Here is a 14,760-nt window from a genome sequence, read left to right as displayed (position 1 = left end):
CCCCCCCGTCCATTTATTCTTTATTTCTTTCTTTCCATCATTCTAACTCTTTATTTTTAAAATCTGCTTTTCTAATTGTTCTTTCAAACCTTGCTTACTTTCAAAGCTTTATGTGATAAAATCACCTCTTATTTTAGCCATATTTGTCTATATGCTAATTGTACCCAAATTCACAATAATAGTCTGGCCTGGAATCACTAGTGGATTCTGAGGGGTGCCTAACGCCTTCCCCTTAGAATAATTTCAAGCCTTCACCCATTCTCTGGTTATTCAAATCAAACCTCCTTGTGTCATAATGCTCTCTAATCATTAGGAGGCGACTCTTTTCAAACCCCATTCCCAAAAGGAATGAGTTGTCCTCCCAAATGTCATAAACTCGATTTCGCGAGAAAAAGGGGGCGCGACAGCATGGCGACTCTGTTGGGTTTCTTTTAAGGCTTTTACCATTTCATACCTTTATTGTGAATTTATGCTTCTTCATGCACAATTATTTGTTTATTTCTTTTAAGCATTCAATTTCTTTTCGATTGCAAAAACTGACTTGTCTCCTTTTTTCCTTTTCTTTACTGCTTTCCTTTACTACTGCCTTAAATCATGAAAATTGTTGTATTTACTGCTTTCTTTAACGTGCAAATACGTGACAACATGCCTTTAATTGTTGCATAATCATGCTCGACATCATATTCCGCTCGTGCCAAGCAAATATCATAGCAATGCTTATAATGAGTTGTTGCGCTCTTCCTATATTATCACCCCTTAAATCGGGAAATGGCATATTTGCGGTAAAACTAGTCGATCAACGGTGTAGTCGACGGTTCCGTGCCTTTCCCTCTTGAGTTGTCCGCTTAAGGGTACCAGTCTAAAACCCCATAGAAACCTCACTCCGTTTAACTGTGCATGCATCATGGTCAAACCTAGCCAAGTCAGTTATGTTATCCGCATGATGACTCTTTAAGATAGCCTTGTCCAAAGTCCACTGGGTTCCCCTGAAGCCCAAACGGACATTATCACGTTCTATGCATTTATTTGGAGAACTAAATGCTTTTATGCCAATTATTGATGTTAAATAGTCGAGTCCGGTGGGGGAAAGGGCCTAACCTTATTTTCTTGCAGATGATGAGGCACGAAATCCCCAAATTCGGCATTGTTACCAACATCCACCTAAGACTGCTAAGCTGGTGGAAAGATCTTCATTCCAGTGACCAGACTCTTGTCCGAAAATATCTAGGGAATCTATCCTCCCTCCTGGAAATCCAACCCAACAACAAAATCATCGAAGCTGATACTCTCTTTTGGGATTGTGAAAGGTCCGTCTTCCGTTTCGGGGAGATTGAGATGACACTCTTATTGGAAGAAATAGGAGGATTAGCCGGCTTGGTATGGAAGACTCCAGGTTTATTGATGCCTGAGAACCGCAAAAGCAGGGGTTTCCTCAAGATGATGGGTCTGAAGAAAAATCCAGAACTGACATGCCTCAAAGAATCCTATATCCCCTTTGACTATTTGTACGAGAGGTACAGTCACAGCAAATCCTACCGTACCTATCCTGATGAGTTTGCAATTACCTCGTTGGGTCATATTCATCGAAGGGTCTTTTTATTCATGTTCTATTTTCTGGGGTTGATTGTGTTTCCAATGAAGAAGGCAAAAATCCACACCCGACTAGCCATGGTTACTAAAACCTTAATGGAAGGAATTGGAGGGCAACCATTCAGCATTGTGCCCATGATCGTCGCAGAAATATACCGAGCCCTAGAGAAATGTCAATGGGGAGCTAGTCACATCGAGGGTTGCAATTTACTACTTCAGCTGTGGCTCACGGAGCATCGACAAAAAAAGGGTGAATACCGACAAGAGATTCAACGAAGGGACTGGGACGATCATATCGCTTTCCATCAACCAAAGCGAATGAATAATATCCCTAATATGTTTGCTCAGCCAGAGGATGCCAAAGGATGGTTCGAGCTATTTGATAATCTGACGAGGAGCAAGTACAATGGATGTTCGAGTGGTTTCCAATTGAAGAATTCATCGCCCGATCCCGGGACGCACCTTTTCTGATATTAATCGGTCTGAGAGGAACGTACCCTTATTCCCCTCTCCGAGTTATGAGGCAAGCTGGTAGGAAGCAGGTTGTACCCAGGGTCGATAAGATGAGTCATTTTCGGGCTGACGATTGTCCTTACAAGTGCCAAGCTCAGCATATGTGGCACTGCAAGATCGTCATGGGAAGGGATACCATCGAACCAGATCGATACCACGCCAGTTGTACTCCTTACTATTCCGGTTGGTTAGAGGATAATCATGATGGACTGCGTGAACTTGGGTTCGTTCGAGGTCACAGGATCATAGATGAAAAGGCCGAGGCACAGGTTAAATACAATCAGCTACACAAAAGAATCCGGGAATGCAAAAGTGAGCACCGTGAAATACAAGAAGCCAATCAATAGTTAATTGAGGAATGGAAGGACATAGCCATCAATGCCAACAAGCGACTGGGATACCTGGAGTGAGGCATAGTGGAACTGGAAAGAAGGTTTCTCAAAAGGGTTGAAGACTGTGAGAATGCTGAGGGAAACGAAGGCGGACATCTGGCCAGAGCCTACCTATTGATGGGACTTCGCGAGCTGGGGAAGTTATTTGACGAAGCCAGGGATGCCGAGTCTGGGGAAGGTCCTTCAGGGACCAAGTAGAAAGGACTTTATCTTTTCGCTATTCAAAATGTAATAAGGCCAATGGCCATTAGTGACTTTATTTTCCCTGCTATTTAGTGTCGATTTGGGATTCGTCTTATTTTCTATCAATAAAATAAGGCATTTAGCATTCCAAGTTCTCCAAATCAACTTGTCGCTAGGCCTACCTCGGGCACAAAGAGGTCCCCAAATTAGGACGCGATTTATATTCCCGCATTATGTGTTTAAATATTGCATCGATTTTTCACGAACCTCACTAACTTGGTTACCTTTTTGTTTTATTCTTGTTTTGATTATTCCCCTCCCCAAAGGTTAGTTCGAGCACTCTGGCAACATCATCCTATTCCACAAGATCCAAGGGCCCTCCACCCACTCCTCTTCTCAGTCCCGTCAAAAATAAGAACAAAGGAAAAATGGAAGATTTGAACAACGCCAGGAAGGAAAACTCAACTGAACGGGTAGAGGTCACTCACGGTCATGGTACTTTGGTTCCCAGGGACAATGCCTCCCAACTAGGGCAAAAGCTGCTGAAATTTCAGGAAGAACTTGATCAAGTCCGGAATTTGGCGAATCTGTCATTTTCCCTCTACTCCAGATATCAACTTCCCAAATGCTCAGAACCCCACACCTCCACAACGTCTCCCAAAGCAACAGAATCACACCTCTCCTCACCACCACTGCAACACCTGCCATACTTCCAACAATACCCCGCTGCTCATCCTAGAACCACAAAACTCCACAAATGACCACTGCCACACCCACCATAACACCCCATCTACGTGGAGACGGTGCCGCACTCCACCCAGCCCATCTCAAGCACACCCGAGTCTAATGATATGGACTTGCTCATCAGAAATCTGGCCGAAGAGCTTAAAAAGTTGACTAGCAGAATTCAGGGCGTTGAAGGGAGTAAGGGAATTGAAGGGCTAAACTACGAAGATCTTTGCATACAGCCCGATGTCGAACTGCCCGAGGGGTACAAACCTCCCATGTTCGAGATGTTTGATGGTACAGGGGATCCGAGGGTCCACTTGAACATACTGTGACAAGCTGGTCGGAGTGGGAAAAGATGAGAAAATCCGCATAAAGCTTTTCATGAGGAGCATGAAGGGAGATGCTCTATCTTGGTACATTAGCCAGGATCCAAAGAAGTGGCCGAACTGGGTAAGCATGGCGTCCGACTTTATGGAAAGGTTCATATTCAACACGGAGAATGCGCCGGATGTGTTCTACATTCAAAACCTAAAGAAGAAGCCCACAGAAACCTTCCGCGAGTATGCTACTCATTGGAGGTCCGAAACAGCTAAGGTTAGACCTGCCTTAGAAGAAGAACAGATGAACAAATTCTTCGTTTGGGCCCAAGACCCACAATATTATGAGAGGCTGATGATGATCGAGGGCCACAAATTTTCTGACATTATCAAGCTAGGGGAAAGGATTGAAGAGGGCATCAAAAGCGGTATGGTTACTAATTTCGAGGCTTTACAAGCTACAAACAAGGCCATACAGTCAGGCGGTGTGTCCAAGAAAAAGGACGTAGGAGCCGTAATGGTGGCACAGAGAACCAAATCTCCCGTCAAATACCAAACCTACCCAATGCCTCCACTCATATATCAGCCTACCCCAAACTACCAAGCACCCCCACCCTCCTACCAAACCCCACCACTCACCTATCAATTACCTCCCACATATCAGCCCACTTCACCCAAATATTCCCAACCAGCACTTGTTTACCAAGCCTACAACACTCAACCATCCCACTACCAGTCCCCTCCTCCACGCCAAAACTTCCCTAGACCCCGACCAAACTTTGACCAGAGACCCCCAAAATAGTATACGGCTATTGCTGAACCTATCGACCAATTGCATGAAAGACTCAAAACTGCCGGTTACGCCACCCCTATCCCTGTTGTGGCCCCTGAGAACCCTTCTCAGTAGGTTAATCCAAATAAATCATGTGCATACCATTCCGGCATGCGAGGACACACCATTGATGAATGTCGTTCTCTGAAAGATAAGATCCAGACTCTAATTAATAACATGATTATTGTGGCAAAGGAACCTGCTCCAAATGTCCGCAATAACCCTCTGCCAGACCACAAGGGTGGGGGTGTTGAGATGATTGAAATAGAGGATGATTGGGATCCCAAAGGATCGATCGGTTTGGTCACAGAAGGTGACGATCCAAAGAAGCCAATAGTCACCCTTAATCTGATTGTAGTCCAGATTCAGCCCTCTGGGGATGCTGAGATAAATATGTCCATGCCACTGGAGTTTGATGCATCATCATCTGCAAAGACGCCAGCACCAATTGAGGTCGAATTCGTGCTCCAGCAAAGGCACCTACACTATTTGAAGTTGTAGTTTTACCGCCCAAGGTGCAGGCTATGTTCGAAGTAAAGATAGCCACGCAAATTGCAGTGGCAATGTCAGCCATAACACCATTCCATACAAAGGCTATACCATGGGACTAAACAGCCGAGGCAAGAAGGAAATGCAAAGTTATGTTCGGGGAAGCTGTTGCGGCACAGGGTATGACGAGAACTGGTAGAGTTTATACCTCAGAACAACAGGCTGAGTTGAGCAAGCAGGCTTCCAGCCGGCAAACCGTCATCGAGACCGCGCCCCACGATCTCTGGAGAAAGATACAGGCCAAGGAATAATCAGTCATTGATCAGCTGAACAGAACACCGGCGCAAATTTCCATCCTTGCTTTGCTATAGAACTCCGATGCGCACAAAAATGCCCTGTTAAGGGTACTGAGTGAGGCGTATGTACCAAGCAACATCACCGGCGGGGAGATGGATAACATGGTAGGCCAGGTATTGGAAAGTCACAAGATCACTTTCCATGAAGATGAGCTGCCACAAGAAGGGTTGAGTCACAACAAGGCGTTGCACATCACCGTGCAATGCGAAGATTATTTTGTCACCAGAGTCCTGATTGATGGGGGATCCAGCCTCAGCATTTGTCTGTTGGTAACACTCAGGACGTTGGGTAAGGGACTGCACGAGATCAAGACCGGGGCCATCAACGTCAAAGCTTTCGACGGTTCCCAATGGTCCACCACTGGGGAAATTAGCCCGTGTTTACAAATGGGGCCTACTTGGTTTGATGTTGACTTTCATGTGATAGACGTGCCGACATCTTACAATATGCTGTTAAACGACCCTGGATTCATGCTGCTGGGGCCGTAGCATCAACACTACACCAGCCGGTGATGTTTGAGTGAAATCACCAGGAGGTAATCATCCATGGAAACGGTAGTAATCCCATATACAGTCGCCGAACCATCCCAGCAATCGGAGGCAAAAGAAAGATAGGTGGGGAGACTTATCACCACATCGAGCGGGTCAACTCCGTGGACAAAGACAAATGGTGGGACAACAAAACTGAAAGCATATTGAACTGGAGCTGATACGAACCTAGCAAGGGACATGGCAAGAACCTCCAAGGAATTGCTAAGCCTATCAAACTCAAGAAACATGGAACCACCTTTGGTCTAGGATATGAGTATACCTGGGAAGAATTCAACAACTGGTCGCCACCATGGTGCGGTCCTTACTATCCATTGGAACAACCAATACCACGCATAGAACAGACTTTTCAACCGGCCAAAATTATCTATGGGTCAGAAGAAGAGGAAGCACTAGCAGCGATGAGGAATTTGTTCCTGGAAGACGATGATATGGATTGTTGTGTCATTCTCGATGAGGAGGGGGAGGAAGGCCCTTCCATACAGGCTGTGAGCAGAGGAGCATGCCTCAATTACTGGACCATTAGAACCACCAGAGCCCGGCGAGCCTCGGGGCAGCAAGGCTGAACAAGCACCATGCACTATCTTTTATTTTTACTAGTTGACTTTCCTTTCGCATTTTAAATTTCGCAATAAGATCTTCAATGTTCAAAACAGTTATGGAATTTATCAAAGCATTTCGATATTTCTTATAAATCAATACTCTTATTATTTTCTCTCATTACTTTACTTATACAGCATTACTATTACTTGTCTTGATAAACCAATGACTGGGACATGCAATGAGACAACGCAAAAAAAGGATATAGATTCCGAGGAAGATGATATACCGGAAGAGATTGTCAAGGAAGTTGAGAATTTTAAAAATAGACCAAAGTCCAACCTTGGTGAGACTGAGATTGTTAACATGGGAGACGAAGAGAATGTCAAAGAAACACGAATCAGCATTCACTTATCACCGTTAGAAAAGGAAGAGTACACATAATTTCTAAGAGAATATGAGGACATATTCGCCAGGTCGTATGATGACATGACTTGTGTGGGTACATCTATTGTGGCACACAAACTGCCAACTGATCCGACATGTCCGCCGGTAAAACAAAAGCTCAGAAAGTTCAAGCCAGATATGAGTCTGAAAATTAAGGAAGAAGTCACCAAGCAGGTCAAAGCCAAATTTCTCAGGGTAGTGGAATACCCAACATGGTTAGCTAACATTGTGCCAGTGCCAAAGAAGGACGGAAAGGTTAGAGTCTGTGTCGACTACCGGGATCTCAACCGGGCCAGTCCGAAAGACGATTTCCCCTTACCAAACATACATATCCTGATCGACAATTGCGCCAAGCATGAGCTGCAGTCATTTGTGGATTGTTTCGCTGCTTATCATCAGATCTGGATGGACGAGGAAGATGCTAAGAAAACGGCTTTCATTACATCGTGGGGAATGTACTAATACAAGATGATGCCTTTTGGCTTAAAGAATGCAGGGGCCACCTACATGAGGGCCATGACCACCATTTTTCATGATATGATACACAAGGAGATCGAGGTGTACGTAGATGACGTTATCATCAAGTCCAAGAAGTCCACCGATCACATGGAAGAATTGAGGAAGTTCTTCAGCAGATTGCGGAGATACAAGCTAAATCTGAGTCCCGCAAAATGTGCATTTGGGGTTCCTGCCGGGAAATTGCTTGGGGAATAGAACTAGGTCCATCAAAGGCCAAGGTTATTCAGGAACTTCCACCGCCAAAGAACAAGAAGGACGTGACTAGTTTCTTAGGGAGACTCAACTACATCAGCAGGTTCATAGCACAATCTACGGTCATCTGTGAGCCGATCTTCAAGATGTTGAAGAAGGATGCCGTTACCAAATGGACGGATGACTGCCAGAAAGATTTCAACAGAATCAAGGAATATCTATCAACACCACCGGTTTTAGTCCCGCCCGAGCCGGGTAGACCTATACTACTCTATATCGCACTGCTAGATGGTGCCTTCGGTTGCGTCCTGGGGCAGTATGATGAAACGTGGAGGAAAAAGCAGGCCATTTACTATCTCAGCATGAAGTTCACTCGATATACGGCCCGGTATTCTCTTTTGGAACGCACCTGCTGTGCTCTGACTTGGGTGGCCCAGAAGTTGAGGCATTACTTCTGTGCCTACACTACATACCTCATATCAAGGATAGATCCTCAAAAGTACATCTTTCAGAAGTCCATGCCCACTGACAAGCTAGCCAAGTGGAAACTCCTGTTGAGTGAATTTGACATTGTCTACATAACTCAAAAAGCAATCAAGGGACAGGCACTAGCAGATCATCTTGCCGAAAACCCCATGGATGGAGAATACGAACCCTTAAAGACGTATTTTCCTGATGAAGAGGTATCATTCATAGGAGAAGATATTGCAGAAGCTGTGGAGAATGTTTTTTGACGGATTTCAAGGGAGCTGGCATAGGAGTGGTCCTAGTATCCGAAACTGGTCAGCATTATCTGGTGTCCGCTAAGCTCAGGTTCCCCTGTACCAACAATATGGCCGAGTGTGAAGCCTGCATCCTAGGGCTCAAGATGGCCATTGACATGAACATTCAGGAGTTGTTAGTAATTGGAGATTCAGACTTATACATCAAGCCCGAGAAGAATGGGCAACCAAGAACTGTAAGATACTCCCGTATCTACATCACGTACAGGAATTGTCACGACCCAAACCCCGTTGCGGTCGTGATGGCGCCTCTCGTGAAGACGAGGCCAGCCAACTAACCCAACTCGTCTTTTCAAAATAGTCAAACACAAATAAACAGCTTAAATACGACTTACTGGTATTAAATAGAGGAATGTCAACCCAACACAACTCTAATCGGGGTGTCACAAGTCACGAACATCTATCAGAATGTAAATCCACTACAAGGTCTAAAATATACAAAACAGGAATAATGAACAAAAGAGAGAAACATGGTGTTCCGAACGCTGACAGTCACCTCCTTAACCCATATAACTCTGCCTCTGATCGGCCAAAACCCGCTACCGGGTGAATAGATACCTGCATCTGCACACGAGGTGCAGGGAGTAAAGTGAGTACTCCAACTCAATGAGTAATAAAGGTAAATAATATCTGAGCAGTAAGAAATCACGAAAAGCAAACCATCATGCTGTATAGAAGCATGGTACAATCCTTGAGAAAACAGTGAAGCTGTGAAAGCTTTGGAAATATCTTGGCTCAGTTTAAATCTCTTTTGAAAATGATCTTTTCATCAGTTACGAAATAATTTCAATATAGTTAGTGCCGGTAAGCATAGAAAATCCGCCCCTCGGGCACAAATACCACAGTATAACAGATAAAAGGGCTAGTAAATATGTAAGATGAGCACATAAAAGTTCGCCCCTCTAGCAATATCTCAAAACAGTACCAGCCCCTCCGGCTCAATATCAATCGCTCAGAACAGTATCAGCCCCTCGGGCACAGTATCAGTCACTCAGAACAGTATCAGCCCCTCGGGCTCAGTATCATATCACATGGGTACCCGCGCTCACTGTGGGTGTGCAGACTCCGGAGGGGCCCCTTACGGCCCAAGCGCTATATCAACATAAGGCTTGGAAGCCTTCCCACATCACACACGAGGCCTGAAAGCCTCCTCACATCACACTCGAGGCCTGAAAGCCTCCTCACATCACACTCGAGGCCTGAAAGCCTCCTCACATCACACTCGAGGCCTGAAAGACTCCTCACATCACACTCGAGGCCTGGAAGCCTCCTCAGTCCAGAAAATATCATAAGCCCCTCGGGCATCAATAAAATAGTAGTGCTCAGCCCAAACAAAAGTGCAAATATCAATTTAAGTCTCAAAATTCAATTAAAGTGGCTGAGTTTGTAAAACAGTATAATCAACGGGACTGAGTTCAAGTAATATATCAAATAATGAGGAGAGAGTGATAAAATCCACGAAAGACTCAAGTAGTCGGCATGAAGCCCAAAATATGGCAAGAAGCCCAAATCACGTTGATAACAAACATATCTCAGTTAAATAAGCGGTAAAATATCAATGGGACGGACCAAGTCACAATCCCTAGCGGTGCTCTACCCCACGCTCGCTATCCGGCGTGCAAGTCACCTCAATATAGCACTACGATGTGCAAATCCGGGGTTTCAAACCCTCAGGATATCATTTACAATCATTACTCACCTCAAGCCGGCCAAAATCATAGCTCGCTATGCCCTTGCCTCGCAAATCGACCTCCTCGAGCGTCGAATCTGATCAAAACCACAATGAATGTGTTACAATAGGCTAAGGGAACATACCCCAATCGAAAAGACTCGAAAAATATCGAAATTCACGAAATTTGCAAAACCTGAGCCCCGAGCCCACTTCTCGAAAATCAGTAAATTTAACGACATCGGATTCCTTATCTCGCCACGAGTCTATACATACCAAAAACTCCCAAATCCGAGCCCAAATGACCCATCAAATCCCACTTTGAAATATCAAATTCCAAGCCCTAGCTTTTCCCCCTTTTTTGATGAATTTTCATAATTTCTAGGTTAATTATACCATTAAATCATGTATTTAGGTCATAGAACTTACCTCCAATCACACTCGGTCGAAATCACCTTCCATTCCCGTCCAAAAGCTCTCAAGGTTGTTCAAAAATGGTGGAAATATACCTTAGCTCGCGGGACAAAATGAAACCTTAAAACCCTTTTTCTGTCCAGGCCTTTTCGCTTCTGCGGCCCATACACCGCATCTGCGGTTTCCGCTTCTGCGGAATTCCACCGCTTCTGCGGAGTTCTACTCAACTGCCTGGACCGCTTCTACGGTCTATATCCGCTTCTGCGGACACTGCATATGCAGACCACCATCTGCTTCTGCAGAAGTCCTCCAATGACTCAAAATTCGCACCTGCGACTCCCTTACCGCATCTGCGGAACCGCATCTGCGGCCCCTTTTCCGCAGATGCGGGAATACCAGATACCAGCAACTTCAGAAATGCAACAAGTCCAAAATTCACCCTGATGGCCATCCAAAATCACCCCGAGGCCCCCGGGACCTCAACCAAAAGTGCCAACCCATCCTAAAACATCACTCAAACTTGCTCCAATCATCAAAACACCACAAACAACACCAAAACCATCAAATTACATCGGGTTCAAGTCTAAGTTCCTCTAAAACTTCCGAAACACGCATTCGATCAAAAACCCAACCAAATCACCTCCGAATGACCCGAAATTTTTCACACACATCCCAAATCACATAAAGAAGGTAGAGCAGCTCTCGGAATTCCATTCCGACCCTCGGATCAAAATCTCACCTATCAACCGGAATTCGCCAAAATGCTAACTTCGCCAATTCAAGCCAAATTCTACACCGGACTTCCAAAACTAATTCCGATCACGCTCCTAAGTCACAAATTACCTGACGAAGCTAACCAAATGATAAAAACTCCGATCCGAGCTCATATACGAATAAGTCAACTCTTGGTCAAACCTTTCAAATTCAAAGCTTCCAACTGAAACTGTTCTTGCAAATTCATTCCAATTTTTCCCTGAAAACCAAAACCAACGATCTACATTAGCCACAATACATAACACGGGGCAAATCATGCCCGAGAACTGGCGATCAAAGTGCAAAAGTTTAAAACGACCGGTCGGGTCGTTACATCCTCCCCCACTTAAACACACGTTCGTCCTCGAACGTACCTAGAGTTGTTCTAAAAGCCAACCAATCGCTGAATAACCTTACCATGCATATGCCCGAGGGTGATCCCACGTCACCTTATCTCGTATCGGTCCGATAACACATTGTAACTAAAATTTCACCATCCAATCTAGCCCATAATCCATAGAACCACATTTCACTTTCCGAAATCATACACAAGATCAGAACCTCACATCTCTATTCAGAATAAGCCTGAACCAGCTGTAATAACCCATACCTGCAACCTCAGGTGCAATCATATGATATACCACATAACTCAAATACTCGAAACGATAACTTCAATTCATACCAGCTGCACCCAACACTCGAATACCGGTAGAAAACCTCTTATCAACTAAGGTCTTATTCCACACTTCTATATACTGCTAATGATAAATGAAACATGCAATAAACCGTAACCATCTCTCAGGTCAACCATTCATGAAGTCACTTCCCTTTTTTGGCTAATACCAGAGTAGATTTCCGAGCCGAATCTCGATATTATCCTTCCAACAAGTTGAAATCAAATCCGTTCGTATTCATTAATTACCCCATGATCACCTCAAATCTATCACACCTCTCTGGTGACATGACACATCAATGTAGGCCTAAGCCACAACTTGCATAATACGCGCACCAATATGAAACGATCTGAATATACTCAAATCATGAAAATGACCCCAAACGAAAGGGATGTACCTCAAGCTCATCAGTACCATCACAACACAAAGCTGAGACCCCATCTCGCATCGCAGCAATAGAACACATGAATCTACCCCGAAAGGTCATGTTTCCACGCAGCCTCGCTACAATGCGTGATCCTATCCAAACATTGTTACGCATGAAACACCTCAAGTCACTATGATGAAAATGACAGCCACGCACAATTTGATGTCGGGAACCGAAACAAATCATTACACCCGCGGTAAAACAAGTAACACATACCACGCAAACCCGATAGAACATATCTGATACGCCATTCACCGAGCAACTCCCAATTACTCTTCCCACTCGAATTCCCTTATGAAATTCCGATAGAACCGCACCGTAGGTGCCTATAGCCAACAGATCATAACGTCTCACAGCACTGAAAGATAACTCATAGATCCCCCTAATTGCTAATAGCTCATTAACAATCGAATCAACACATCCCTCGCCAGCAGCAACTCGAAGTCAACAAGCCGTCTCGATGCCAGACACATATCCATATAGGTCTCCCAATGGACTAGACATCAACTCTAGTTACCCACAATAGATAAATAATCCTTCGAAGGTTCACAATGACTGAATCATAGCGCATACTAACATCTGACTAACTTACCAACATTTTGTCATCCACAACCACGAGCTAACCTGTACATGAGAACTTCCAATCTCCCAGACCATAAAACACACGAATTACCATATCTGATCCTAATTTCACCACTTGCATATATAACTCACCTCTAGTACTCAATCATTCCACGAGAGATACTCTAAGATTCTTCTGTACTGCCAAGCAAACTCGAATATCAGCAACCGATCTGACAAGAAGTGCTGCAATACTACCGAAGTGCTACCAACTTAATCACGTTACCCTTTTTCTGAAACCTATACCCTCGTCAAATCACTTCCAAATAACAATACCATTTTCCTTAATCATCTGAGGCTACCTGCTGCCTAAGAGTGTTATGAACTTCCTTTCAGAACTAAACTGAAACCTCATACACGCAAATCTCGATCTTCCACAACATACCGCCTGTACCACACCATCCAAGGATAACAGGAAAACTTTTATCTCCCTTCCAAGCCACAGACATCTACGCACTCAACTAGCCAAAAACTTCCATTTATCCCATCTAGAAGAAAAATCATTACCCATCACATACCTCTTATATTCGTAGGAAATGCACCGCTCCAGCCACGGTAGAAATCAACAAGAACTTTTCCAATTCCGTTTGCACAAATTAAACTGCCAGGACTGAGTCCTTCTAACTAGACCAAGCTAAGCAAGCCATCAAAGCCTATGAGCATTGCTGCAAAATACCTGTAAGAACCCATTACCTCGAACACATACAAAGAATTGATCACATCCTTACCATACCGATTCGGTCTACTATCAAACCATTCAATCTATCTGAATTTCCTTGATTCATTTTCAACTTGATGCTCCCTCTTGCTGTAGGACCTCAATCTCTCAGTCCAGGCTTACCACACGAGACCCAAGCATAAGACCACAATGTCTAAGACCCATAAGCCAATGAATACTCTCTCAAATATTCCCAGAAATACCACATTCTAGAATACTTACTCTGAAGAACTTCCTGCGAATCTAAATCTGTTACCTTTACTTTCCTAATGTTGATACATAGAATCCCATAATTAACATAAAAATGCCACAAGTCTGAACCTCTTCCAATGAAAACACAGTTTCTAACCACACATGCAGCTCTAGAGCACTCAATTGATGTATACAGACTCTTGAACACACTAGAACTATTCTCGCAAGTCATTCCCTCTTATCCAAGCTGCCGTTTACCTGACCCACCGAACAGAACCGCCCGTGCCTCATTGGCACTCCGAGACTGCAGAATGAAATCCTCATCCCAATACGACCAAGAAACTTCATGCTATATGCACCGAGCATTCTTTACCATCAACAACTCTAGACATTCCGTGATTCTCATACCCTATACAGCATAATATAACCTTTGCCAAAATTTTCCTTTACTCGAGCCATAGCTAATTCACTCACATGCCCCAAATTGGAACCAACATAGCACCTAACCGTGCAATCAACTGCTCACAGCCGACTCCCCCACTTGGCTCAAGGCCATAGATCTAGATACGCTCAATAACTCATAACACTTTTACTCTATTGATGCCACAATACCATAGTGAGATTAAACTCAAATCATTTATACGTTGTGAAGACACAGATCATCTAGTACTGTAAATCTTCTACAAATCTCGCATCCATCCCCGCAACAGTTAAGCCCACTCTCTTACGCGACCCGAAATTTCAAATTTCAACACGTACCCTTCAATTACACATGAGATCTTCTAACACACACATAAGGATCACACCACTTCGGAACACTCCGCCGGAGATAACCCACCTGCTTCGCCTCAATATAACATTG

Source organism: Nicotiana attenuata, unplaced genomic scaffold (assembly GCF_001879085.1).
Source record: "Nicotiana attenuata strain UT unplaced genomic scaffold, NIATTr2, whole genome shotgun sequence".
NCBI lineage: Eukaryota > Viridiplantae > Streptophyta > Magnoliopsida > Solanales > Solanaceae > Nicotiana > Nicotiana attenuata.
This window is presented reverse-complemented; position numbering follows the sequence as displayed.